General features: G+C 40.5%; 1 long non-coding RNA gene across 1 annotated transcript; it reads left to right on the forward strand.

Moving 5' to 3' along the window:
- The first annotated feature begins 7,609 nt into the window (after positions 1 to 7,609).
- On the forward strand, positions 7,610 to 22,871 carry LOC311096626. The gene is made up of 3 exons (XR_014609066.1): positions 7,610 to 7,741; positions 20,332 to 20,428; positions 22,739 to 22,871. It is a non-coding gene; the product is annotated as an uncharacterized lncRNA (long non-coding RNA).
- The last annotated feature ends 2,708 nt before the right edge of the window (positions 22,872 to 25,579 follow it).

Below are 25,579 nucleotides of genomic sequence, written 5' to 3' on the forward strand. Positions count from 1 at the left end.
TGTCTATGGGCATGCACGAACATGTCCTTAAAACAACCCTTAACGTTCGTTTTCAAGACTGTGCAACTCACCGAGTGGTTAGTGGTGTTCGTTGATGATCAAAAACAAGTAGCGTAGCGAAATACAGTTTCTGTCGTGTTTTATTTGTCATTTTGTAAAATCCCATTGATTTCTGTTGGAGGACTCATTGCTCGTTGATGTTACTGCGTTTCAGACTCAAATATCGAGCGGAAGTTTATAAGCGGTTGTGAGTTACCTGAAAAAAATAGTTCCACTATAGCAAATAACATGGATTGAAATCATACATTGCGCTGATATATTTGTTTTTGATCATCAACGAACACCACTAACCACTCGGTGAGTTGCACAGTTTTGAAAACGAACGTTAAGGGTTGTTTTAAGGACATGTTCGTGCATGCCCGTAGCCAGCCACTCTGAAGCGGTCAAAGGCGATTCTAAAAGAGTCAAAGAGTCGAGACAGGACCCATCGTCAACATTTCTGTGTCCACCACTCTAGTTCATCCAAAACAAACCAGAAAAGAGACTCAAAGTGCTAAATACCGGAATTATCCTTTAAGAAAAATTGACATGCACATGCACATGTACTGTTCCTGATAGGCTATCCAAATTAATCAATGTCGAATTGAATCATATTGTATTAGGAACTTGTAAATCGTAATTGAATCTTTTTTTGAAGTCATTTCTTTAAAGATTTAACAGATTTAAAGGGATAGTTCACCCAAAAATCAACAGTTTCATTAGCGACATTCTTCAAAATATCTTCTTTTGTGTTCGGCAGAAGAATCACACAGGTCTGGAACAACATGAGCGTGAGTAAATGATGACAAAAGTTTCATTTTTGGGTGAACTGTCCCTTTAAGGGTGTTTCCTCTAGCTTTGGGTCAAATGGTTGCAATAACACCACTGAATATCAGTAGTGGATTTGCACAACAGGTGTGTGTGTGTGTATCAGATGCAAGACATGTTCTCATGTTTCAGGTGTATTACATGCAAGATTAATTTTGCTTTATAATCTTGTTTTATGTGATCATTTTTCCATGATCTTTTCCCTACTGTATCTTTAAGACTTGTACATGTAAATAACCTCTGCTCACTTTCTGTATAGTTCACTGGCATTCTTCATGACTGAATTACACACAGGTGTTGATATCGACGAATATTTCGTGATGTTTTATCGCCACCTAAGATAAAAGCCATCTGCACACCTGGACGGATCTGCGCTCCGCATAAACAGTCGGAGATCTGCGCCGGGGTGAGATTGCAGTCCTGAACCCGTCTGGGATCGCATGAGTTACGGCTGCTTATGCAAACATGACATCTCAGATACACAATGATAAGCTTCAAAGAGGATATTCACAACAGACTCACAATTTATGACCTGCAGTAAACTTCCCTCTTATCTGTTCACTGACTCAACTGATTATTTTTCCTGAGAAGGGCTGGGATTGGAGATCCGTTTCCCTTTTTTTAGAAAATTACAGGAACCGAAATGAGTTTCATGACGATTCCTGAACAGGAAAGTACAGATATGACATTGCACACAGCATGACCGGTGCCGTTGAATTCATGTCGCGCGCAAAACAACATGACGGTTTTAACTACCGCGAAACACGCATGCTGCACCAAACACGGGCCCAGGAGGAACCAAAGGCGTTTGGATGGATGAGTTATTGAGAAAGAGCCTGAAGGCCCGTGACCTCCACTTCAGCTTTTTAATAAGACTCTGGAAAGCATTTGCATCTCATAAAACACTTTTACGGATGAGTCCCAGAGCTGTCGGCTGAGACACTACATCACTGTCCTACATGAACAGCTGCGCTCGCTCTCACTGTTCTCCTTCACTCTTATCAACGACGCTCACACACACACACACACACACACACACACACACACACACACACACCATTCGTCAGGATGAGGCACTTCCTGTTGCCATCACACAGATCAGATAGTTTCCATGTATGAGCACATGAGCTGGCACACGGGGGTTCATTTCACGTTATTAATAAAGCAAGGTCCATGTCCAGTGACAGATTTATAGTGTAGTGTGTACAGCCAGTGCACTGCCGGGACACAGGACACAGATTTTACCTTGGACAAAATCTGGCGGCACAACAAAGCACCAATACTGGTTATTGTACAAAAATGCCTGCAGAATCAGATTTTGAAACATTTGAGGGACATTCTCGCTCTGGAGAGCGTTTGATTGGTTAAAAATCTGCGTAGTGCAGCATGAGTCATGCATATTTTTCCATTTCCTGGAAGAGAATTTTAAATGCACAAATCAGCTTAAAAAAAATAAAACAGTGTGTGTGTGTGTGTGTGTGTATATAATAAAATAATAATAAAAAAAATTGAAAAAGAAATTTATATATATATATATATATATATATATATATATATATATATATATATATATATATAATTACACTATGAATTATAATTAAAAAACACAAATCCACTAAAATGAAATAAATTATTGTAACAATGTAATAATTCAAAAACAAATCTGCTAAAATAAAATATAAAAAATTATAATTATAATAAATTAATTTATAACTCAAAACCACAAATCTGTTTAAATAAAATAAATAATAATAATAAATTAAATTATAAGAATTCAATAAAATAAAAAACACAAATCTGCTAAAATAAACTAAATTAAATAATAATAATTAAAGGTGCAATGTGTGATATTTCTGAGGATCTATTGACAGAAATGCAATATAAGATCCATAACTATGTTTTCAGTGGTATATAAGACCTTACTTAATGAACCGTTATGTTTGTATTACCTTAGAATGAGTCATTTATATCTACATAACCGCGGGCACCCCCTTCTATGAAGGTCGACATATCGTGACGTCATGTTTTTACCGTAGCCGACAGCGAACAAACAGCGCTACAGAGCGCGTTTCGTCACTAACTTGAATGAGAAGCAGCAGAAAAAGACGCAGCAGAATACTCAGGTTGTCCCTGACTCTGCAAACGTGGAGAAAAACATGCTGTCTGAGCGACGCCTCGGACATCGTAACGTTAGCTATTTCCCCTTACCTAGCTGCTTTGATGCTCTTATCCAGCTCTTATCTTATACTAACTAGCATGGAAACAGGCTATGGTAAAGTCAGTGAATAAAAGACTAACACAATGATGAACAAGTAAAAATAATCGCAACAACATGTGGTTTTACTGAACAATTAAGTAAATATAATTTAATATAAAATATAATATAAAGAAACCTCATTGCTTGACTTGCTACTCTCTCTGCTGACTCAGACGGCGACATCTTCCGATCCTACGTCGGCCACCGTAGCTTCTCATTCGAGTTTGCAATTTGAAGGATTGGCCTTGAGTGACTGACTGTTTGCAATTAGCAAATCTCACCACTAGATGCCGCTAAAAATCACACACTGCACCTTTAAATAACTCAACACAAATCTGCTTAAATAAAATAAGCATAATAATTGAATAATTCAAAAACAAATCCGCTGAAATAACATTAAATTCAATAATTCAAAGTAATGTCAATTTTTTTTAGGATTACAAGCAAATAGATGCTTAAAGACAAACCACACAACTACTACGCATTACATGATTATACAGTTTATTGCATTTTATCATTGTTTTGGGAAAGCATTTTTGGGTCACGACCCACCAGTTGTGAGCCACTGACTCTTTGAAGTGTCGCATAAGGTTTACATCCCATGTTTATATGGACACTACTTCCTGTTAACGTGAAAAAAATGGGATGGGATGGGCTGCGACAAACACTTTACGAGTCAAGGTTGAAAAACACTGCAGTAATAAATCAGTGCAAGTTCCCATTTGGTTTAGCGAGTTGATATGAAGCAAAACAGGATTTAAATTCTTATCGGGGCAGCAGAGACTGTATCCTCTAACCTGAATCATGCAGGGGAAATTTCCACCATAAAACACACACACACACACACAGAGAGAGAGAGAGAGAGAGTGCATGAATGTTTAGTAGGATAAATGACCCGTGTCCTGGAGCTGTGGGTGTGTGTGTTACTATCAGGAGTAATTGTCCCGTGTGTTTCCTGTCAGGCTGATATAAATTAAACATACACGTCCACCTGTTTATGCGATCTCATCTATATAAACGCAGTCTGGCAAACGTCTGAGGTGATCTCATGACCCACATCATCAAAGTGTCCCGGTGTTTAGAGCCGTTCGAGATGTTATAATCTTACAGCAGCAGAAAGAAGACCACGACACACACACTGGACTCTCAGATACAGAGATCTGAGAAGACGAGACGAGAGGAGACGAGAGAGGGGAGAGGAGAGGAGAGGAGACGAGACGAGAGGAGACGAGAGACGGGAGAGGAGACGAGAGGAGAGGAGAGGAGAGGAGACGAGACGAGACGAGAGGAGAGGAGAGGAGAGGAGAGGAGAGGAGAGGAGAGGAGAGGAGAGGAGACGAGAGGAGAGGAGAGGAGACGAGAGGAGAGGAGAGGAGAGGAGAGGAGACGAGACGAGACGAGACGAGACGAGAGGAGAGGAGAGGAGACGAGAGGAGATGAGACGAGAGGAGAGGAGACGAGAGGAGAGGAGAGGAGAGACGGGAGAGGAGACGAGACGAGACGAGAGAGGAGAGGAGAGGAGAGGAGAGGAGAGGAGAGGAGAGGAGAGGAGAGGAGAGGAGAGACGGGAGAGGAGACGAGAGGAGATGAGACGAGACGAGACGAGAGAGGAGAGGAGAGGAGAGGAGAGGAGAGGAGAGGAGACGAGAGGAGACGAGAGGAGACGAGAGGAGAGGAGACGAGAGGAGAGGAGACGAGAGACGGGAGAGGAGAGGAGAGGAGAGGAGAGGAGAGGAGAGGAGATGAGAGGAGACGAGAGGAGAGGAGAGGAGAAACGGGAGAGGAGACGAGAGGAGACGAGAGGAGAGGAGAGACGGGAGAGGAGAGGAGACGAGACGAGAGGAGAGGAGAGACGGGAGAGGAGAGGAGACGAGACGAGAGGAGAGGAGAGGAGACGAGACGAGACGAGACGAGACGAGACGAGACGAGACGAGACGAGACGAGAGGAGAGGAGAGGAGAGGAGAGGAGACGAGACGAGAGGAGAGGAGAGGAGAGGAGAGGAGAGGAGAGGAGAGGAGAGGAGAGGAGAGGAGACGAGACGAGAAACGGGAGAGGAGAGGAGAGGAGAGACGGGAGAGGAGACGAGAGGAGAGGAGAGGAGAGGAGAGGAGAGGAGAGGAGAGGAGAGGAGACGAGAGGAGACGAGAGGAGAGGAGAGGAGATGAGACGAGACGAGACGAGAGGAGACAAGAGACGGGAGAGGAGAGGAGAGGAGAGGAGAGGAGAGGAGAGGAGAGGAGAGGAGACGAGAGGAGAGGAGAGGAGACGAGAGGAGACGAGAGGAGACGAGAGACGGGAGAGGAGACGAGAGGAGACGAGACGAGAGGAGATGAGACGAGACGAGAGAGGAGAGGAGAGGAGAGGAGAGGAGAGGAGATGAGACGAGACGAGAGGAGAGGAGAGGAGAGGAGAGGAGAGGAGAGGAGAGGAGAGACGGGAGAGGAGACGAGAGGAGACGAGACGAGAGAGGAGAGGAGAGGAGAGGAGAGGAGAGGAGAGACGGGAGAGGAGACGAGAGGAGATGAGACGAGACGAGAGAGGAGAGGAGAGGAGAGAAGAGGAGAGGAGAGGAGAGGAGACGAGAGGAGAGGAGACGAGAGGAGAGGAGACGAGAGACGGGAGAGGAAAGGAGACGAGACGAGACGAGACGAGAGACGGGAGAGGAGACAAGAGGAGAGGAGACGAGAGGAGAGGAGACGAGAGGAGAGGAGACGAGAGACGGGAGAGGAGAGGAGAGGAGAGGAGAGGAGAGGAGAGGAGAGGAGAGGAGACGAGACGAGACGAGACGAGAGACGGGAGAGGAGACGAGAGGAGACGAGACGAGAGGAGATGAGAGGAGAGGAGACGAGAGACGGGAGAGGAGAGGAGAGGAGAGGAGACGAGACGAGACGAGAGACGGGAGAGGAGACAAGAGGAGAGGAGACGAGAGGAGAGGAGACGAGAGGAGAGGAGACGAGAGACGGGAGAGGAGAGGAGAGGAGAGGAGAGGAGAGGAGAGGAGACGAGACGAGAGACGGGAGAGGAGACGAGAGGAGACGAGACGAGAGGAGATGAGAGGAGAGGAGACGAGAGACGGGAGAGGAGAGGAGAGGAGAGGAGACGAGACGAGACGGGAGAGGAGAGGAGAGGAGAGGAGAGGAGAGGAGAGGAGAGGAGAAGAGAAACGGGAGAGGAGAGGAGACGAGAGGAGAGGAGACGAGAGGAGAGGAGAGGAGAGGAGAGACGGGAGAGGAGAGGAGAGGAGAGGAGACGAGACGAGAGGAGAGGAGAGACGGGAGAGGAGAGGAGACGAGACGAGAGGAGAGGAGAGGAGAGGAGAGGAGAGGAGAGGAGAGGAGAGGAGAGGAGAGGAGAGACGGGAGAGGAGACGAGAGGAGAGGAGATGAGAGGAGAGGAGAGGAGAGGAGAGGAGAGGAGACGAGAGGAGAGGAGATGAGATGAGAGGAGAGGAGAGGAGAGGAGACGAGAGGAGCCGAGACGAGACGAGAGGAGAGGAGACGAGACAAGACGAGAGGAGACGAGAGGAGAGGAGACGAGAGGAGAGGAGACGAGAGGAGAGGAGACGAGAGACGGGAGAGGAGAGGAGAGGAGAGGAGAGGAGAGGAGAGGAGAGGAGAGGAGACGAGACGAGACGAGACGAGACGAGACGAGAGACGGGAGAGGAGACGAGAGGAGACGAGACGAGAGGAGATGAGAGGAGACGAGAGGAGAGGAGAGGAGACGAGACGAGACGAGACGAGACGAGACGAGACGAGACGAGAGGAGAGGAGACACAAATCTGTTAAAATATAAATAAAATAATTATATTAAATTCAATAATTCAAAGTAATGTCAATTTTAGGATTACACGAGCATATATATGTTAAAAGACAAACCATGTATATACTATGAATAAATAAAAAATTAAATTAAATTAAATTAAATTAAAAACAAATATGCTGAAATAATATAATAATAAGTATAATAAATGAACATGTTAACTAGGACAAACATCCTGGACTCTTGACTAGAGCTCTGAGAACCAATACTACACATCCTGAGAAAATAAAATAATTCAATAATGAAATAACTCAAAAACTCAAATCTGCTAAAATAATAACAGTTTAATCATAATAAATGTATCATTCAAAAACAATTCTGATGAAATAAAATAGTTTTATAAAATGATCATGCATTAACACAAGCGGGGACACGTCCTGGACTCTCAAATAGTTTTAATTAATTAATTAAATTTTCTTTTAATTAAAAATTCATTAATTTTCATAAATTTTATCAACATTAATTTTCCTCCATAGAGCAACTGTGTACCAAAAAATTTTTTTTTAGAACAGCACACACACACACACACACACACACGTTTGATTCTATAATCGACTCCACTTGACTGGTCATACATCACTGAGCTACACACACACACACACACACACACAATTGTCCTATTCTCTCTACAGCCGCCCGCACATTTGCCAAGGTCGACACTAGGAAATGATACGGAGATAGTGTCAGTAGATTTATGTTCCTGCTCTCTCACTCGGTGTGTATTTACAGAATAAAAGCGCTCACCGATGGATCCTCTCTTGTCCTGCACTCTTCACTTAAATCACACAATGCCTCACGTAAGTGAATATGTGAATAAGACAACACCATAAATAGACTTATCGATGCTTAAAGAGCAGCTATTCTGCTATTTTTTTTTTTTTATTTAGTGTGTAATGCTGGTGTTTGAGCATGAGAAAGGTTTCGGGAGTTCTTCTCTATATCAGTAGCTACGTTTACATGGACACAATCGGAATGAAATCAATCCGATTGATGAAGGTGTTTACATGAATGATAAATAAAGTAATCGGGTTGATGTGCGCGTTTATATGTCACAAGTTTCAAATCGGATCTGATGTTTTGACATGCGCACACTGCACGAATATACAGAGTTTCCCGCTTTTCACGCATACATATTCTCATCTATTGGTTCTTTATTTGTTTTAAACAGCAGACGTAATATTAATTCGTCTCTGGTCATAATTTAGAGCATATTAACCGCTTTGCCATGCTGCTTATTGATCACGCAGTAAAAATGCCCCTCCCGCGGTCCATGTAAACGCAGCTAGTGTTTCTGAACTCCTGAAATGCCTCCATTGTAGTCTTGAGTTTCTTCCGGGAACACGTCACAATATTCCTCATTATAATAATTCATACGCAGAATAAAGGGGCGGGGCCTGGTTGAGTTAGTTAGTAGTGTGTTAAACTGGCGGTTATGGTAAGGGGCGGGACATTTCCCAAACACACTCGCAGCACTCGACCAATCACAACACACTGCTCCAGCCGACCAATCAGAGCACTGTGTGCTTTTCAGAAGGAGGGGCTTCATAGAGACAGGAAGTAAACAGAGCGTTACTGACAGACTGGGAAGAGAGGAGCCGCAACAATGGAGAATATGAGGAAAATAATCAACATTCAAGCTGGAAAACATGCAAAATCAAGACTTAAAGGACAAAATAGGATTTAGCTTTTCCTCAAGCGGTGGCCTATTTATGGTTAGATGAACATCAAGATAAACCATTGTGCATCAAGAATACGATGAGCTTGAGGTGAATCGTACAAATGGGTTTCAAGAAATTTGTACAAACTGGTAAATTTTAATCATTTCATTGTTAAATAGGGAAGAAAACTTATTCGGCAAGATTTCTTTTTAAACTAGCATTAATATCCAACTATTAAAATATGAATGGGTCTTAAAACAGAGGATGGATGATCATCTAGCCATTTAGTTTTCTATTTTCCAGTCCCAATGGCTCTTAAAACAAAGAAAGAAATGCTGAGAAAAGCATAAAAATAAATACAATACAATACAATGCAATAATCAATTAATAAATTGTTAATTGTTAAGTAATCATTTAGTCAATTAGTTTCCACTTTGCAGCGTCAGTGCGCCTTAAAACAGAGAAATGCAGAGAAGAAATAATTAAGCAAATAATTAAATAGTTTGTTATTGGTAGTTTGATGTTTAGTCATCATTATCTTCCCATTTCCAGCCTCGCTCTCGCTTCTGTTCCTCTGTGTGTCTAAACAACACAATCACAGCCGATCAGAACTGAAGATGAGGCGTTCACAAGAGCCGAGAGTAACTGAGGTTCAGCTGAGATCAATTACCACCGTAAACACACTTTCTCTGACGGGAAATCTCCTCCTCGCCTAATAGTATTAGCAGCTTAGTGTTTACACACCAAATAAAGGCATCAGAAGCTGAGCTGAGATCAGCAGACTCACACTCCAGTCTGTAACTAATTCAGTGTGTGTGTGTGTGTGTGTGTGTGTGTGTGTGTGTGTGTGTGTGTGTGTGTGTGTGTGTGTGTGTGTGTGTGTGTCCGATCGGTGTATAATGCATTTCCTCAGAAAATTGGCTTATCTGATCCTTGATTAGTGTTTATGGTGAACACACACAGCTGATGTTCTGACTGCATCTGTGAAACCTTATAATAATGCAGGATGTTGTGAGTGTGTGTTGCTGTGTGACTGATAAGTGGTTTCTTTCAGGTCTAAACATAATCTGTGCGCTTTTGAGACACTAAAATAGTTTCTGATAAGACTGTTAGTTATTCGGAAGACAAATAGCTTCAAAGATTCAAGTGGCACAGTTTCTGTTTAATACACACACACACACACACACTATATATAAAGTTCCCCTGATGGGGATTTCCAGCAATATCCCGGAGCACAGGTGTCCTGAACAGCCATAAAAGTTCACAAGTAGGAAAAATTACACCAAGACTAAATTAGATCTGAAGTATCCAACTGAAAAAAAGGGGGAAAAAAACTTCCAAACATCTTTTATGCAGCAGCTTTGCTCTCTCACTATTTATATGACCGGTCAGTATCAAAGTTAATAAGAAATGAAACCTATAGCTACTTTAATACACATCCTGACTGATTCTTTAGTGTACGTTCTTTAAAATAAAACAAAATAAATGTCACATTGTGATTGTATTACGTTTCGTCGTATGTGAATAATTTTTTAGTGGATAGTATTAAAAAAATATATAAAATTAATAAAATAAAAAATGCCTTAACATTGTGACTATTTACTTTAATACACATTTTGTTGTATGTGAAACATTCTTTTGTGTACAAATCAAAATAATATTTCCTTTAATATACATTCTGTTGTGTGTGATTGATTTTTTTGTGCACATTATTTTGACAAAATAAAATAAAAAATAAAAAAATAAAAAAATTAACATTAAATTAAATAATTAAAATGAATAAAATAAAAAAATAATTACAAATTAAATTAAAATATATATTAAAAATAAAAAATAAAAAACAGGCTTGTCCTGAACTTTTCCCTTAAAATGTAATAGTTCAGCCTCTTAAAAGGACTTTTATCTTCAGCTGAGATCCTCAAAACTACACAAACTATATGAGTTGTTTCAGGCTATTGTTGTAAGTCATGCAGGGATGAAATGCCATTTAAAGCAACACTAAAGATTATTTTTAAATTAAAATAATGTTTCCAAAATAGTTTCAGTGGTTCATGAACTCGTAACAGGGTGAACGGCACTTCTGCATTCGCTTTGCAGCCCTGTATCTGCTATAACCACACCATGCAAGTTTGCCAGATCGGGTAGCGGATCTGTAGTTCGAATGAGACATAAGAAAACTACAAATTTGACTTGCTTTACGGCAAGCGTTACAATAGTCATTATTTAATTTTTCCTCGTTTCTGATGTCGCAATTCATCATACTTTCATGAAATCATGCAACATACTCTACCTTGTCTGTGGACATCGTTATTTAAACATAAACAGTGAGTGTGTGTGCGACGGTAGGCTAACTTATTTACGACAGCGCTAATGGACAATTCCGCTTCCAACCTGTAGGGGGACCGAAGAGGAAAAGGGCTTTAGTGTTGCTTTAAAGCTACCTTAAAAGTTACAGCAATTATATCAAATAAGGATAGGCTTATAAAAGAAGCATGTATGGAGATTCTGAATCAAAAACAGATCCTGTTACTGAAGTCAAATGTATCGCGAAGGGCATTTCATGAGCCAAAACCTAATGTGTGACCTGGAAATCCTTAAAATGACCGGTCAAATTCTGTAAAAAAACAAAAAAGATTTAACAATGATTCCTAAACACTTCGTAAAGATGATGTGCTTTAAAACAAAGCCAACCAGACTCATTTGCCTAAAGGCCGCTTGTCGTGTCCTTTAAGTGTTCATGAGATTGAGTTCAATCGACGGGCTGTGCTTCGGTTTATGAGCCTCCTGACGGCTTTAACATCTCCAACACAAACACGGCTGTAAACAGATTAAAAGCTCCATCTCTGAGCCGTAGGAATCGTTAACCTGGTTGTGATCAGAATGAGGTCAAACGCAGGACAAACGACATTATTAACGCTATACATCAAAACCAACAGACAGGAGCTACAATTATCATCTTCTCTCGTGGTCATAAATTAAAGCTCAGCAAACACAGCCTCAGAGTCGCAGGTACAGGGGACATTCCTCCCGCTCTCAGGTGATCCGGACTGAGGATCAAACACACACTGATTATTCACAAGATCTCACCTGTCAGTCAGAAGCACAACTGACCTGGACAAACACCAACTCAACTCCAGATGACCTGAACACAGGGGCAAAGGTCACAAACCTGAACTGGGTCATATATATGTGACCCTGGACCTCAAAACCAGTCACATGGGTCAATTTTTTGAAATTGAGATGTATACATCATCTGAAAGCTGAATTAATAATCTTTCCATTAATGTGTGGTTTATTAGGATAGGACAATATTTGGTCTATAACTATTGAACATCTGGAATCTGAGGGTGAAAAAAAATCGAAACATTGAGAAAATCTCCTTTAAAGTTCTACATTTATGTTGGTGATTGTGCTGCATTCACTCACAAAAATACATGTTTTATATATTTACAGTTGAAAATTTACTAAATATCTTCATGGAACATGATCTTTACTTAATATCCTGATGATTTTTGGCATAAAAGAAAAATCGATAATTTTGACCCATACAATGTATTGTTGGATATTGCCACAAATATACCCGTGCGACTCGAGACTGGTTTTGTGGTCCATGGTCACATATACACTTATATATATATGTATGTATACCATAGTCAACATATGAAGCGGATCAAAAAAAGTTCATCAAAGTTGTCCTTATATATATATATATATATATATATGTGTGTGTGTGTTATATACACATACACACTACGATTCAAAAGTTTGTGGTTATGATTTTGTACTGTTTTTAAAATAAGTTTCTTCTGCTCACCAAGGCTGCATTTATTTAATAAAAAAATACAGTAAAAATGTGAAATATTATTATAATGTAAAACAGTTGTTTTCTATGTGAATATACAGTAAAGTGTAATTTATTCCTGTGATCAAAGCTGTATTTTCAGCATCATTACTCCAGTCTTCAGTGTCACATGATCCTTCAGAAATCACTCTAATATGATGATTTGCTGCTCGAGAAACATTATTATCAATGTTGAAAATAGTTCTGCTACCGTGATTTTTTCAGGATTCTTTGAGAAAGTTCTAAAGAACAGCATTTATTTGAAACAGAATCTTTTGTAACATTATAAACGTCTTTCCTGTCACTTTTGATCAATGTAATGCGTCCTTGCTGAATAAAAGTATGAACTTCTTTCCGACCCCAAACCCACTGTCAAGTCCTCAACACAAGTATTGCGCAATACATTGCATGATATTTCACAATCCAACAACACATGAAATCAATCTGGTGTAGATATATAACCGTTTATAAGTGTTATTATTGAGCTTCCTGCATGCAAGTTATCATATTTACATGTTCTCACACTAGATGTTTTGTCAGCATTCAGCCGTTCATTTAAAGACACACTGGGTTTGTGCCGGAGGGAACACACACACTCTACATGTACTATATTTTTGTGAGCAGAAGAGAAAAACAGCAGCCAAAGGGAGTGTGTAGATTTCCCTAAAGACATCTGAACTAACAAACAGCCACAGGCCGACACACACACACACACACAGCTACTCATTAACCAGCACAACACACACTGACCTGCAATTTAGTAGCCAATAAATAACAAGTAACTCTTCAGTCAAACGTACCGCTGCGGGGACGTTCACACACACACACACACACACACACACACACACACACATTTGATATGTGCTTGTAAATCGAAGGATGTTTCGACGTTTAAGATGCCTTCATTTGGCCGAATTTTAAGGTTGCAGAGAAGCATCCCAGAATGCATTGCGACAGACTTGGTTAAGAAAAAAACACACATCTAAGATGGTGATAATGAATATTTCTATCACCTTAAGAGTATTGAGATGTAAGCTAAACATCATGCTATTGTTAACTAAACCTTAAACTATTAAAAATTGTTTTCCTTAATTGAAATAAAGTACAAATAGAATAAAATATTTTTAATAATAATAATAAAATAAATTATATACTTTAATAATAAATAAATAATTTAATAATAATAATAAAATATTATCTTTTTATTGATTAAAAAAAAACTAAACTAATTTAAGTCATACAATAACTAAAACTAATTTAAAAAAAAACTTAACTGAAATAAAGCCTTGACAACTTACTGAAATTAAATGTTAAAAAAGTAAGTAAAAATAAATTACAAAAACTATTTAAAAATTGTTTTCCTTATTTGAAATAAACCATAAATAAAATATAAATTATTAATGGAAAATATCAATGTAAAAAAAATGGTAAAAAAAATCAGATATGTTAGCAACTAACTGAAATAAAATAAGTTTAAGTAAAAATACAAAAATGACGAACTGAAACTACTAAAAAGATTTTCTAAACTGAAATAAAGCAGAGATAAAACAAAATATAAATATTAGATAAAAAACTTGAACTATATATATATATATATATAATATAATCTAATTTATTATTATTTCATCAGAAATGTTGACTTTGCAACTAAATAAAATAAGTTTAAGTTAAAATACTAAAATTACTAAAACTAAAATTGGAATAAATTAAAGCTAGATAAAAAACTAAAAATAAAAGCTAATTCAAAATATGAATAAATAATGGTGAAAATAACACTGATGGAGAACTCTATTGGAATAAACTGTGAGTTTAGTCATTTAAGGATGTTGTCTTACATCTGTCTATGGCGGTACAGCAACTCACAGTACAGCGCTTTGTAAAGTTCACTTCAGCCCATCAATTATCCCGGCAGACTCAAGCACCGCATGACCTTTAGTCCACAGAGAAAAGCTCATAGTGCTACTGTAACCCGTCCGTGAGGTCAGAGGTCAGGGGTCACACGCCACCGCCTGGGATCTGACCCCGCCACAACCTGTTCAGTCCCTATACACAAGAGCTAAAAACAGCAGCGTAAACGTATCCGCCTCCCAGAGAACGCTCCGATTGTCCGGCAGGGTCATAAATCAGGTCTAATTGGTTGTGTAAGTGAGAGCGGTCAGTGATGTGGAGTTACAGAAGAATCGAGCAGCTGTTCCTGAGCTGTAATTTCACCGCGGTCAGCAGAACAAACACAGTTACTGTACTCTAAGTGCACTATGAAGACAGCAAGTGGACATCATGCATCATGATTCAAGCATCAAACACACGTGAGATCCAAACAATGATGAAACTGACCACGCTTGTCTGGACATAAACAGTGTCGTATTACTCTCAGATCTGAGAACATATTTTAGCATCAAAAGCCATTTAATTCTGTGTATTTATCCCATCATGACTGAGCTTTGATGCAACGATCAAAGTTATTTAAATATTTAGGCTCTACATGTTTTCCAGCTTGAATGTTGAGTATTCTCCTCATATTCTCCATTGTTGCGGCTCCTCTCTTCCCAGTCTGTCAGTAACGCTCTGTTTACTTCCTGTCTCTATGAAGCCCCTCCTCCTGTAAAGCACACTGTGCTCTGATTGGTCGGCTGGAGCAGTGTGTTGTGATTGGTCGAGCGCTTTGAGTGTGTTTGGGGTAACTCAACCAGGCCCCGCCCCTTTATTCTGCGCATGAATTATTTAAATGAGGAATATTGTGACGTGTTCGTTCCCGGAAGAAACTCAAGACTACAATGGAGGCGTTTCAGGAGTTCAGAAACACTGACACTGATATAGAGAATAACTGGAACGTTACAGAGCTTTTTCATGCTCAAACAGCAACATTACACTCTAAAGAAAGATGAACATGGAAAAAAGCAGAATAAGAGCCCTTTAAAGATGTTAAATTACATTATTTCAGAGCAAATACACATAAGCTTAGGTCAAAATTACACACAAATTAACAGTCTTCTTGTTCATTCAGACTTCAGTCAACATCTGCAAAACATCCATGAGAAAGTCATTCGTTTCCACTGAAACTATTGAGGAAATATTGATGTTCTGAGGCCCAGAATAAGTGAAGACTGAGAGACGCACATAAACACAGCACACACTCGCTCATTAAACACCAAGATGACAAATCTGAAGGTGTCAAACAACAGGCAGAGTCACCGAACATCCATCACTGTCTCTCAGATCTGTGTGTGCTTGCATTCTCTCTCTCTCTCTCTCTCTCTCTCTCTCTCTCTCTCTCTCTCTCTCTCTCGCATTCTCTCTCTCGCATTCTCTCTCTCTCTCTCTCTCTCTCTCTCTCTCTCTCTCTCTCTCTCTCTCATCCATCATGTGTTCAGAGGAGAGACGGAGCCGCTAGCTCAGCATTTCTCTCCTCCTCCACACACACACACACACACATTCATGTGAGCTTGTTTTCCACTGTGTGTTCACAGAGTTTTGTGACGCGGTCGAGAACCACTAGAATAGATGGGTTTGACTCACTGGTTTGGCTTCGACACATCAGATCTCAGATGCTCTCAGCACACGGCCTCACACACACGGCCTCACACACACACGTGCTCACGATCCATCTTCATGAGGAAGAAGAGCACGAGCGCTGGAGAAACACGTGATCATCATCGTGATAAACGAGGAGCGCGCAGAAGAACAGAATCACAGACACAACATACATCATCAGGAAAACCTCCGAGTATTAAACTTCGGAAATTAATTCAGCTCAAACTGTAAATCAAAAGGATTTTTTTGTGGTTGTAAATGTTATAGTTTAAGAAATTTAATATGAAAGTTTGAACTCGCTTTGACTTGCACTGACTTTTCAAAATGTATCCAACGGCGATGACATCATTGTGGTATTTGCATACTGGATTCTGATTGGTCCATGATTGATTGATTGATTGATTGGCTGATTCAGCGTTAGAGGGCTAAAACTTCACTTAACTTTACTGTGGCATGAAGAGGGTCGGTCTCGGTCAGCCGTTCTGGGGTGCGTTTCCCGAAAGCACCGTTGGCCAACTATGGTCGCAAGTTCATCGCAATGTTATCATTGCGATCATCGCAATGTTAGAGTTATCATTGAACTCTATTGGTAACGAGGGAACTTGCGACCATAGTTGGCTAACGATGCTTACCCCAGGGGTGCGTTTCCCGTACAACTATATAGCTCGCTGCTTAACTACCATAGTACGATGCATCGTTGGAGAAATCAACTAGCTAGTCACGACTGTTTCCCGAAACCGTATGTTGCAAAGTATCGTTCAGCCACGTTGGTTTATGACGTCTCGCACGTGGTGGACTAATAACTTATTTTAATTAATCAGTTTGAGATCGAATTAACGCTAGATTTTGTCATATAAGTTACAGACATGGCATCTGAAGACCATTTCAAATTTTTCTCAGTTATTTTGCTTTATTACCAGACTCAATATTTGGCTCGTTCTTACATAGTACACGTTCGCACATGCGCAGTCTTCAAAAACGGTGCTTTAAATCTCTTGACAAACTAAAAGACGTAAATTATATTTGTATGTATTCTAAATAAATAACACAGGTTGTACTTAATGTCAGCTTGCTTATTTTGCTAAAGATAAGGATTTATTAAGTCTACATCTCATGTAAACTAGAAACTATGCTTCGTTCCAACCACACAAGTTTGCAATGCTGTTTGCGAACGTTCGTTGGAACGATGGTTTCGGGAAACACCAAATCGTTGAACTATGCTGATAACGACGGAACTTGCGACCATAGTTGGCTAACCATGCTTTCGGGAAACGCACCCCTGTCTGACTCCAGTCTCTCTCTCACACACACACACACACACACACACTGATGGGTTCTGTGCCGTGTGTGTTGGTGTGAGTTACGACTGCGGATGTGAAGGTGTCTTGATGTGAACGGCATCCAAAGATCTGCAGGATTAACTAGAAGAGTCTCATTACACTCTCAGATCAGCTTACATCCGTTACACACACAGATGCATGAATATACGCGCGCGCACACACACACACAAAACAAATCACCCAATCCCTCATTTTAAAAAAAAAAAAGGAAAAAAAGAACGCAAGAACATTGGTTCAATTTCCAAAATGCATGCACAGATAAAAATGATAAATAAGTATAATTATGACCGCCGCTAGCGTAGCTAGCGAAAGCGGTCATATAGGGATTGTCAAAGTTTTTTTTTTTTTTTTTTCCCGTCACCTTACTGAATTTTTCGTCAACGATACCAGGGACACCGAAGCACCGGGGAACATGAAATTTGGTGGGCATGTAGCCCCACTAGACTTCTAAGGAAAAATTTCGTTTGGTCCCCGGGGGCCACTCCCCCCCCGCGCTGGGCCCCCCCAAACCCCAAAAAATGCAGTTTTTCCTAAATAACTACCTGAACCGTGGCACCGAGGATGAAGAAATTTTTATGGTATGTTGGTCTACTAGACTTTTACGGAAAAATTTCGTTTGGTCCCCGGGGGCCACTTCCCCCCCCGCGCTGGGGCCCCCTTAAATTTTTCGTCAACGATACCAGGGACACCGAAACACCGGGGAACATGAAATTTGGTGGGCATGTAGCCCCACTAGACTTCTAAGGAAAAATTTCGTTTGGTCCCCGGGGGCCACTCCCCCCCCGCGCTGGGCCCCCCCAAACCCAAAAAAATGCAGTTTTTCCTAAATAACTACCTGAACCGTGGCACCGAGGATGAAGAAATTTTTATGGTATGTTCGTCTACTAGACTTTTACGGAAAAATTTCGTTTGGTCCCCGGGGGCCACTCCCCCCCCCCGCGCTGGGGCCCCCGTAAATTTTTCGTCAACGATACCAGGGACACCGAAGCACCGGGGAACATGAAATTTGGTGGGCATGTAGCCCCACTAGACTTCTACGGAAAAATTTCGTTTGGTCCCCGGGGGCCACTCCCCCCCCGCGCTGGGCCCCCCCAAAACCAAAAAAATGCAGTTTTTCCTAAATAACTACCTGAACCGTGGCACCGAGGATGAAGAAATTTTTATGGTATGTTGGTCTACTAGACTTTTACGGAAAAATTTCGTTTGGTCCCCGGGGGCCACTTCCCCCCCCGCGCTGGGGCCCCCGTAAATTTTTCGTCAACGATACCAGGGACACCGAAGCACCGGGGAACATGAAATTTGGTGGGCATGTAGCCCCACTACACTTCTACGGAAAAATTTCGTTTGGTCCCCGGGGGCCACTCCCCCCCCGCGCTGGGCCCCCCCAAACCCAAAAAAATGCAGTTTTTCCTAAATAACTACCTGAACCGTGGCACCGAGGATGAAGAAATTTTTATGGTATGTTGGTCTACTAGACTTTTACGGAAAAATTTCGTTTGGTCCCCGGGGGCCACTTCCCCCCCCCTGCGCTGGGGCCCCCGTAAATTTTTCGTCAACGATACCAGGGACACCGAAACACCGGGGAACATGAAATTTGGTGGGCATGTAGCCCCACTAGACTTCTACGGAAAAATTTCGTTTGGTCCCCGGGGGCCACTCCCCCCCTCCCCCCCCCCCCGCGCTGGGCCCCCCCAAACCCAAAAAAATGCAGTTTTTCCTAAATAACTACCTGAACCGTGGCACCGAGGATGAAGAAATTTTTATGGTATGTTGCTCTTAAGGGCCCACATCAACCTAGCCCATAATCACTCATTTGTGATTTGCGCCCCTCCCATAAAAAATGAAAATGCAATATTATTCTGTTTTAATCGCCCCTATCTTCAGTGGAGATGTTCAGACCTGCACCATATTTCATGTGTATGATTAACTTGACATCCTCTGGGGGTATCCTCTGCTAAGTTTTGTAGAATTTCATCCATGGGGGGGTATAAAATAAATTCATTTATGTGCACATTTAGTGACTGTACACTCATCGGCCTGTAGATGGTGCTGTTGAGTGAAGGGTTGCTGGTTTAGGATGAAACTGTCACACACACACATGCAGGAATACAAACAAACGCAAGCATGCACACACACTGACATCCACACGCACAGACACACACCCATACACACACATACAAATCCACATGCACAGACACACACACACACAAACACACACGCGCACACATGTACGCACACATACATACACGCACAGACACACACACACACACACAGACACACACATACACAAACACACACACACACACACACACACACACACACACACACACAGACAGACATGCACATACTATTACTTTTTTTAGGTATATACATAAACACGCAATACAGCCAAATTACTCCACGTCATTTATTTTTGTGGAAAGCCAGTGCAGGCCTGAGCGGCGGTCATATTTTGTACCGCGATGCGGTACATCTAGTTAAAATTATAAATTCATCTAACTTAATAAATTAATATAATAAAATGTATAAATTAATGCACCGTAATCAATTATTGAAATTAATATAACATAATACATTAATATAAATAAAATTACAATTATGAATTAATATGACTTAATAAATTAATATGATTATTACAAATTAATATATTACAAATTATCTTATTCTATACATAAACCATGGTACTGAATAATACGAGTAATATGGTAAAAATCTGATTTTCAAAATATATTTTTATTTTAGTTAAAATTTTAGTAATTTTGTTTTTGTCATTTGTATTAGTTTTGAAAAAAAAATCGATATACCTTGTATTATTTTTTTAATCCTAGTTTTAGTTAATTTAGAAGATAATTTTGTATTAATTGATAATTTTATGGGACCACAGTGACTGTGACGTTCTGATCAGCCAATGCTCGATGGGTTTCCAGGAGCATTCTGGGAATTTCTAAGGAGTGAATGATTGAGTTGACTGGACTCTCTCTCTCTCTGTCTCTCTCTGTCTCTCTCTCTCTCTGCAGTGTGTAATTAAACCTTCATCTATAGCAGAACCTGCAGGAATGGAGTCCGAAGCTCTTAATGGCTCTGATAATACTTGAGCTGTCACTCTCAGGACAGGTGAGGTTTCAGCGACACACACTGTACAGCCACAGAACAAAGACGAGCTATTACTGCGCTGCCACAGCTGTCACACACACATCATACACACACACTAAAGACTGCCATTAATACGTCACTTTCTGACAGGCTGATTGGGTCCCGATCATCTCGCTGACTCCAACTGAGCGCCTGTTCATCATCATCAATGCTAACATGTGTATCACAGCCATGCACACTTTACCATGCATGTCAAATATTATATTTTAATAAGGCTTACAATTTTAGATCCAGCTATACTTGATTGAAATATTTTATTTCAAAATGAAAACAAGATGATTTATTGTCATTGTAAGGTACAACAAAACTGTAACAGAAGCAAGATATAACATATAATATGTAATTAAGCCATTGAGTAACCGTTTCAAGTCAATATAATCACGTTTGAATGAGAAACCTGATGGTATTACATTTTTTAAAAAGCATAAAAAAATCATACTTATCAATATTTTCATAAATAAAATAAATAAATGCATTTTATATGATATACAGTGAGGAAAATAAGTATTTGAACACCCTGCTATTTTGCAAGTTCTCCCACTTGGAAATCATGGAGGGGTCTGAAATTGTCATCGTAGGTGCATGTCCACTGTGAGAGACATAATCTAAAAAAAAAAATCCAGAAATCACAATATATGATTTTTTAACTATTTATTTGTATGATACAGCTGCAAATAAGTATTTGAACACCTGTCTATCAGCTAGAATTCTGACCCTCAAAGACCTGTTAGTCTGCCTTTAAAATGTCCACCTCCACTCCATTTATTATCCTAAATTAGATGCACCTTTTTGAGGTCGTTAGCTGCATAAAGACACCTGTCCACCCCATACAATCAGTAAGAATCCAACTACTAACATGGCCAAGACCAAAGAGCTGTCCAAAGACACTAGAGACAAAATTGTACACCTCCACAAGGCTGGAAAGGGCTACGGGGAAATTGCCAAGCAGCTTGGTGAAAAAAGGTCCACTGTTGGAGCAATCATTAGAAAATGGAAGAAGCTAAACATGACTGTCAATCTCCCTCGGACTGGGGCTCCATGCAAGATCTCACCTCGTGGGGTCTCAATGATCCTAAGAAAGGTGAGAAATCAGCCCAGAACTACACGGGAGGAGCTGGTCAATGACCTGAAAAGAGCTGGGACCACCGTTTCCAAGGTTACTGTTGGTAATACACTAAGACGTCATGGTTTGAAATCATGCATGGCACGGAAGGTTCCCCTGCTTAAACCAGCACACGTCAAGGCCCGTCTTAAGTTTGCCAATGACCATTTGGATGATCCAGAGGAGTCATGGGAGAAAGTCATGTGGTCAGATGAGACCAAAATAGAACTTTTTGGTCATAATTCCACTAAACGTGTTTGGAGGAAGAAGAATGATGAGTACCATCCCAAGAACACCATCCCTACTGTGAAGCATGGGGGTGGTAGCATCATGCTTTGGGGGTGTTTTTCTGCACATGGGACAGGGCAACTGCACTGTATTAAGGAGAGGATGACCGGGGCCATGTATTGCGAGATTTTGGGGAACAACCTCCTTCCCTCAGTTAGAGCATTGAAGATGGGTCGAGGCTGGGTCTTCCAACATGACAATGACCCGAAGCACACAGCCAGGATAACCAAGGAGTGGCTCTGTAAGAAGCATATCAAGGTTCTGGCGTGGCCTAGCCAGTCTCCAGACCTAAACCCAATAGAGAATCTTTGGAGGGAGCTCAAACTCCGTGTTTCTCAGCGACAGCCCAGAAACCTGACTGATCTAGAGAAGATCTGTGTGGAGGAGTGGGCCAAAATCCCTCCTGCAGTGTGTGCAAACCTGGTGAAAAACTACAGGAAACGTTTGACCTCTGTAATTGCAAACAAAGGCTACTGTACCAAATATTAACATTGATTTTCTCAGGTGTTCAAATACTTATTTGCAGCTGTATCATACAAATAAATAGTTAAAAAATCATACATTGTGATTTCTGGATTTTTTTTTTAGATGATGTCTCTCACAGTGGACATGCACCTACGATGACAATTTCAGACCCCTCCATGATTTCTAAGTGGGAGAACTTGCAAAATAGCAGGGTGTTCAAATACTTATTTTCCTCACTGTATATTATATTGGACTTACAATTGAAGTAGCAATGCATTCTTTGCATGAAATTCAATCAATTTTCTGTAAAAAAATGTTTTATTTGAGCTGTAAAGTGTATTTTTAGTGGTGGGACTGTAGGATAAATGTCTAGTTAATTGTCAATAAAGTAATTTTTATCTTCTTTTTTTTTTCAGATTCCCTGAAACAACTATTCAAAAGTTCGAGATTCATACTTTTATTCAGCAAGGATGCATTAAATTGATCAAAAGTGACATTTTAATGTTACAAAAGATTGTATTTCAAATAAATGCTGTTGTTTTGAACCTGTGAAGTTGTATAATACCGTCTATCGTTCACTGGGTTTCGGGACGAGGCCACACAATCTGTGCACCGCAAACACTGCAGTGTTCAGGAAATGAAGTGCAAACGCGATAAGATCTTCAAAGGTTGCCGTAACGGTCTCGCGCACTGTGTGTGTTTGAAGAAAGATGCCTATCATAACTCAAAACATTTGAGATATGCATTATATAAAGCTCTTATGACACAGAGATTTCCTTATCAGCTGATGCTGCACACAACTGTTCTTTGTTTCATCCCTGGTGTGTGTGTGTGTGTGTGTGTGTGTGTGTGTGTGTGCGAGAGAAAGTGTCCGACTGCTGTTTTTCATTGCCCGCTGAGAGCTTGTGGGATTAATGGAGAACATGTCATGTGATTTACACGCATCCTGTAAGACATTTCCTGTAGATTTTACAAACTCTCGTGTTTGTGACGCTTTGACCTCGTCATGACCTCTGACAGGAATGCTGTAGGTTCAATGCGCTTTCAAAGTCAACATGAAATCAGAATTAACTGTTTGCTTTCTTAATGCGTGTTCCTGGTCTCATTGTAAATGATTAATCAGAGCACGTCATTACTAATAATGAAGAATGTTTGCCTTTGTAATCTTTTAATCTAAATATAATAACTTGCTCAGCCGACTTTCCTTTTCCATGATATATAATATCACAATCCCTGCCTTCCAGCCACTTGACTGTTTCACATAGAAATAAACTGAAAACACACACACACACACAAACACACACTCTCTCTCTCTCTCTCTCTTAAACACACACACAATTTTTTTTGCTTAAAAATATCTAAATTAAATCAATATTATATTAAATATAATATTTTGGACTTCTTAAATATTCAGCATACAGAGCCATGCAATTTAAGGGATTTAAAGAAGTCCTTCTGTACAAAAATGAGCTGTTTTCAGTGATGGAACAACTTTTTCTCTTTTTTTCTCATTGTAAACTGTGTTTTCTAGATTCTCATTCAGAAGTTTGGGGTAAATAAGAAATTAATACTTTTATTCCGCGAGGACGCATTAAAGTGATCAAAAGTGACAGTAAAGACATTTATAATGTTACAAAAGATTCTGTTTCAAATAAACGCTGTTCTTTTGAACTTTCTGTTCATCAAAGAATCCTGAAAATAAAATGCATGTTTCCACAAAAATATTAACTTTCTTAACTTTCTTAAGCAGAAACTCAGAATGATTTCTGAACCCATAACATTCCTTCAGAGGTCAGTCCCAGTTTAGAGCGACTGAAGAGACGAGTTTGAACTGGAGAGAATCGGTGTGTGTGTGTGTGTGTGTGTGTATGTGTGTGTGTGTCAGCAGATCAAAGCTCAAACCAACACACATAACACAGGTGAGGGACACGATTGTCATCTCACCTGCTGAAGAACACACACACACACACATATATATACACACACACACACACATACACGCTCATACACACGCACGCACACACACACACACACACACACATATATACACACACACAAATACACACACACACATACGCACGCACACACACACGCACACACACACAAATATACGCACAGACACACGCACACACATACACACACTCACTCTCTCTCACACGCATACACACACACACACATTTTTGCCTAAGCTAACACACACACACACACAAATACACACACACAATTACACATTGACGCACACACACACACAAATACACACACAGACACACACACACACACACACTCTCTCTCACACACACACACACACACATATTTTTGCCTAAACTAACCCTAAATTTACATGTGTGTGTGTGTGATATCTGACTTGCAGCTGTTGTGTGTGTGGGGTCACTCAGAGGTCAGATGTGACAAACGGCTTCACCGCAAACGCCACGGCTTTAAATTCTCCCTGCATGCTTGACCCGAGATCTTAAAAGTTATTTACCTTTTCACAGCCGGCCGGCCCTGAGAGTGTGTGTGTGTGTGTGTGTGTGTGTGTGTGTGTGTGTGGTGAGGGAGTTACTGGAAGTCAGTTCAGAGGGTGTGGATCAGAATGTTTAAAAATAAGCCTAAAATTAAACCTAAAATAAAGTTATAAATCAACAAATATAAACCCATGTAACTGCGCAGGAACTCATCAGAGAGAAGAGAGGATCGACTGATTTGTCTTCATAAACTTTCATCAGAATTTGATTAACCTCTGAAACGACTTTTCTTTTCTGATGTCACAAATCCATCTGACTTTATAACTCCTCCCTCACTTTTATTTCTATAGCACTTTATACAATACAGATGGTTTCAAATCAATTATACAAACTTAATCAGATATGAGACAAACTCAATTTCTGCTGTAAAAGACCATAGTGTCATTATTCAGATCAATTCAGTTCAATGTTGATTCAGTTTAGTTCAATAACAGTGTCAATCTTGCAAAATTCATCAGTTGTGAAACAAATATTCTGGATGCATGTATAAAATCAAATGCCCTCCATTTTGTTCTAATTCAGTGTGTCAAATTACTCAATAAAACTGTTTAAAGTCATGAAATGTAAGTTGTAATCGTCTTTTCTTCCCTATTGTGTCGTATATCCGAGTGAAATGCTTCTGGAACAAGAACAAATGTGGGCGGGGCTTGATTTTGTCCGTGGAGAATTTATTGGATGGTTGTGGTTTGCTATTGGCTGATCTCATGTGAGTGACAGGTTGCCCCGCCCACA

This window comes from Abramis brama (assembly GCF_963993115.1).
Source record: "Abramis brama genome assembly, chromosome: 14".
Classification (NCBI taxonomy): domain Eukaryota; kingdom Metazoa; phylum Chordata; class Actinopteri; order Cypriniformes; family Leuciscidae; genus Abramis; species Abramis brama.